Here is a 5,289-nt window from a genome sequence, read left to right on the forward strand (position 1 = left end):
AAAAAAAAAAAAAAAAAAAAAAAAAAAAAAAAAAAAAAAAAAAAAAAATTCTAAACGAAAATAAAGCTATTAAAACCATAAATTAAGTTTGGTTAGGCATATTCCTAATGTAAACCTCCTCCTCCTTCCAAAATACAGGCTGTGCTTGCTTCATTTTCTTGTTAATATGGGTGGTTCCATTTAAGAAACTAATATAATGGGATCTCTTAATTGGGGGTACAGAATAATAGCTATTCTGTAATCTTTGTATTAACTATACTACATATTTTATCTGTTGTATAGAAAAACTATGTTAAAAAAAAAAAAAACTCCTGTTGCTATATAGACTAAGACTAATTCTGACATTTAGCTTTGAAAGACAGCATGAGGAGTAATCATGAAATCAATCTTAAGTGAATAGTAGCATAGCTAATATTGCTAATTACGTTGGGATTTTTATCTGCAACTCAGAATTGTGCTATTAGTTGTGCAATTTAGATATAATATAATTTTTAACTACAGAGGCTATGCTATGAAGATCTGATTCAGAACTTGATATCCTGATTATTCTCTATGCATGTTTTGGGAATGAACCAAAGCATCCTCCCTTTTCAAACTGGCACTTTTCCCCCAATCTTAAGGACCACTAGGCACTTCGTTTTTAAAGCCACGGCGAGTATTTTAATAAATATGTTGTGTTATATGTATGTTACATAGCGCACATATTTTGAAAGAAATGAGTTCTTTTGCAATTGTATTGAAAAAACTCCTTCACTTTACTTGGGACAAGCAAATAAACTGACAACATCATAATGTTTTCCAAGGTTACTTTTGTGGAGGAGTATTGTTATGAAAAAAGGGAGGCATCTGAGGAGCGGAAACAGAGAAATGAGTGACTGAGATCAGTGTCTTATTTTGACCATCTTTTCAAGTGCTGCATCCTCCCCAACACAATATGAACTCAACACTTAATAAAGCTGCAGTCCTACGTGTTTTATTTGTGTAAGAAACTAAGTTCAAAACATTCTGCAACACGAGTAAAAATTCACTTCTGCAATATATTAAACACACATGAACACAGTGCTTTCAGTTTGAAGCAAGACATTGTGGATTCTAAAATATCCAGTAACAATATTTAGTATGAAGAGTGGAAGTTTATATCTAGTTGGCCAACACATTGATTCTAGTCATCCACTTAGGAAGAAGAGGGTGTGGCAAATCTGTAGCCTAGGAAAACACAAACTCAGTTTCTTCTTAATAGAAACTGACACGTGTTGCTTACAAATATTTTAAAAAACAATTAGGCATTCAAATACTTTAATAAACGAAAACAACTTTTATGGTTTATTTCCGTTGAATTTCAAATAACTTTGTAGCAAGGTTTAAGATTGCTTAAAGAGCCTGAGTTCAGATTCCTAAAATAGTGCATTGGAAAGGAAGCATAAATCTCTAGGATATTTTCTTCAAATTATCTTTAGACATGACCAAATGAAGTGTAACTAGCTCTGTAAAGCAATAGTTACACTCTAAGAGAATTAAACTATAATGATATATATGGCATGAAACTCCAGTCTTTCTCTGGGAAAAACGGGAGGAGGGAAGGTTTGGAAGAACTAGAGGATACTAATTTCATCATGAACTTGGTGATTTGTTCCAAAGTAAATTGCAATAAAAATGGGGGGTGGGGAGAAATGATGGAAAGATAGCTGTAAAGAGCTTTACTTAAAATTGTCTTAGCTGTTTAGCTAGGAACTGTAATTGGAAGGACTGGAGGATGTATTCCACCGGCTTTATTCTCCAGGCTCAACAGGCCCTCCAATTTGAATAAACCTGGAAAACTCTCCTGACCTCTATTTCTTCGGCAAAATATCTTTCTTTCGTGGTGACTTCCAAGGGAGGCAATCGGTACCCCAAGGTAGATGTGAGGACCCCACCAACTGCCCATGGCATTGAATGCCAGACTCCCTAGGGACTCAGGGGTTCTAAAGGTCCCCTCTCAAATCAGCGCCCGAAATACGCCTCTAAAGCACAACCACGCGCTACCGCTCCCAACAGCGAAGGGCTTCCGGACAGGAGCAAGACAGACGCGAGGCGTGCGCCCCCGGGGAGCCCCCACGCTCCGTCCACGCCCACCCGGGCCCTGGGCAGCCGCGCCCGGGAGGCCTGGCACCGCGGCGGGCGGGTCTCCGAGTTAGGGGCCCGCGAGTCGGCTGGGCGCCCCCGCCTCTGTCCGGGCAGTGCCCCGCCGAGTGCCCAGGACTGCGGGCAAATGGGCTGGAGGGCCGGGCCGCGGAAGGCGTTCTCACACCGGCCAGTCTCCGTCCACCAGGAAGCCAACTCCTCGTACCTCCCCGGGGACCGAAAACCGCCGGTGCCGCCGCACCCGCCGCCGCCGCCGCCTGCTCATGGAGAGCCCGGGCTGCTGCCGCCGCCGCCGCCGCCGCCGCCTCATCTATGAGTACCGCCGGCTGTCTCGGCCTCCCCCGGCGTGAGTTCTGGGCTCTGGCACGGCCTCCATGGCACCCGCCGCGGCGGGAGCCACAGCAGCTCGAGCGCCCAGGCCCAATCCCCCTGGACCCACGGAGCCAGGACAGCGGGACACGTCGCTTCTTATTACGGAGGAAGATTCGGCACGACCTCCGCCCCCTTCCCCCAACCCCTCCCCGTTTCCAGCCGCCTGACAGCGCAGCTGCGCAGGCGCGAAGACGCCCCAGCCTAACGTGCGTGTGTCGGGCGTGTATACAGCATCCAGATTCGCCCAATGGGATCCAGGATCAGGTGTGAGGGGCGGGACCTCGCAGAGAGGGGCGGGGTTCCAGTGTTAGAAGGTGGGTGGGGAAGCCGGAAGTGGGCAGGGTTTGCATGGAGGCGGAGCTTTATTGGTAAACCTGATTGGCTTTTTGAGGTTTGTACCATTTTAGGACTTGATTTTAGTTTGCTTCTGGGTCTTGTTTTCTCAAATTCTTAACCGAGAAAGAAAGCTTTGTTTTCTCAGTAAATTACAGGTTTTTAAGCTTTTGATTTAAGTATTTACTTAGCAAACAGTTTAATTAATCTGTTAAATGCCAGCTTTAGTGTTCAAGTTAATTATTGGCCAATATGTTGTAATTTACAGTGAAAGTTAACCCCATTTTGAAAAATTAGATTGCTTTAATTCCATTGTAAAGTTGAAAAAATTGGGTTTGGGAGATAATAAGGTCCCACACAGCAAGTGACAGAGCTGGAAATTAAAATTAGTACAACTTAATTCTGGTTTGTGGGCTCAAACACTATTTCTGTTCATTAGGGCCTAGTTTTTGTATCTCCCATAAAGAGGCAAGGCCCTATACGGCTCTGCATCTGGAGAACACATGCCACCCTGCAAAAACTACCTCTACTTGTAAGTAGGCGTGGAGATCTGGTTGAGATTTTTCCCTATCCAGCCTTTCAACAAATAATGAGGGTCTGGAAAGTTAGCTCTAACCTTCAGAACTCATGAGGGCTGATGAGAGAGCTCAGGGCCGTCCTAGTAAATCATTGTGGTTCTCAGTCACAGGCTCAGCCTGGGAGAAGCTGGATGCCTTCTTGGCCAGTGTGGTGGTCGGCCAAAGCTATGGAGGGAAACTTCCTCATGGATCTGTCTAAAAAAGTCTAGAAATGGAAGACAGACATCCATTTCTTGAGTTTTGGCTCTGCCCAAAAAAGAATAATTAATGGTTCTGGCAAAGCCTGCTCTTTTTGGTTTCCTGTTTTTTCTTATTTCTTATGGTGTTTTATAGATGAGGAAACTGAGGCTCTTAGAGATTAAATAAACTAGTGTGTTGGAAAACTTGCAAAAAGTTCACTCTCAATATTAATCCTATCCAACAGGTAGAAAAGCCCTTTAAAAATGTTTGTAAATGTGGATTATGTGTTTAATTATAAATCCCTCACTAGACATGGAATTCATTTTATACTGATTAGGTCATTCTCTTCCTGAAAACAGCCATAATATGGTGGATGACACCATTTCTGGAAAATAGTATTGAGATTGCTCATTAAACTCTGCCGAGTGTCAGCTAGCTGAGGGAAACATGGATTCCGTGAATACTTGGATAATTCACAAACATCACTGAGGCCTTTAACTGAAATTTCCATTCTGCATCTTTTCCACTGTCTTCAAAATCTGACATCTAAGTTGTAGGGTTTTTTAAGATATCTTTACTGAAGTATAATTGGCATAGAACATATAGAGCATACTTAAAGTGTATAATTTTATCAGTTTTGACATATGTATACCCCCTTGAAACCATCACTGTGATCAAATGAGTATGTCCATCACCCTTAAGTTTCTGCTTACCTACCACCCTCCAACTCCGCCTTTTTTTTTTTTTTTCAGAATCCTGATCTGTTACCTAGGCTGGAGTGCAGTGATATGATCTCGGCTCACTGCAACCTCCGCCTCCCCGGATCAAGAGATTCTGGTATCTCAGCCTTCCAAGTAGCTGGGATTACAGACGTGCACCACCATGCCTGGCTAATTTTTGTATTTTTTGTAGAGGCAGAGTTTCACCATGTTGGCCAGGCTGGTCTCGAACTCCTGGCCTCCGGTGATCTGCCCACCTTGGCCTCCCAAAGTGCTGGGATTACAGGCGTGAGCCCCCACACCTGGCCCTCATTCTCTTAACAGTGTATTTTGAAGAGAAGTTTTAAGTTTTAATAAAGTTTAATTTATTATTTTATGGATTGCATTTTTAGTGTTGTTTCTAAGAAATTTTTCCCTACCGGGCTCACAAAGAAATTTTCCTATGTTTTCTTATAAAAGTTTTACATGTTCAGGCTGTACATTTAGATCTATGATGCATTTTAGTTAACTTTCTTATATCGTTTGAGGCATATATCCAAGTTCATATTTGATGTATGGATACCCAATCATTGCAGCAATTTTTTTTGAAAAGCCTGTACTTTTTCCACTAGGTTTTTTTTTTTTTTTGTGCTTTTGTCAAAAATTAGTTGCCCAGCCCAGGTGCGGTGGCTCATGCCTGTAATCCCAGCACTTTGGGAGACCAAGGCAGGCGGATCACAAGGTCAGGAGATCGAGACCATCCTGGCTAACACAGTGAAATCCCGTCTCTACTAAAAATACAAAAAAATTAGCTGGGCGTGGTGGCAGGTGTCTGTAGTCCCAGCTACTAGGGAGGGTAAGGCAGGAGAGTGGTGTGAATCCAGGAGGCAGAGCTTGCAGTGAGCCGAGACTGTGCCACTGCACTCCAGCCTGGGCGACAGAGCAAGTCTCCGTCTAAAAAAAAAAAAAAAAAAATTTAGAATTCCTAATGAACTGAATAGACAGAG

Source organism: Rhinopithecus bieti, unplaced genomic scaffold (genome assembly GCF_001698545.2).
Source record: "Rhinopithecus bieti isolate Rb0 unplaced genomic scaffold, ASM169854v2 scaffold_5887, whole genome shotgun sequence".
In the NCBI taxonomy this organism is placed as follows: domain Eukaryota; kingdom Metazoa; phylum Chordata; class Mammalia; order Primates; family Cercopithecidae; genus Rhinopithecus; species Rhinopithecus bieti.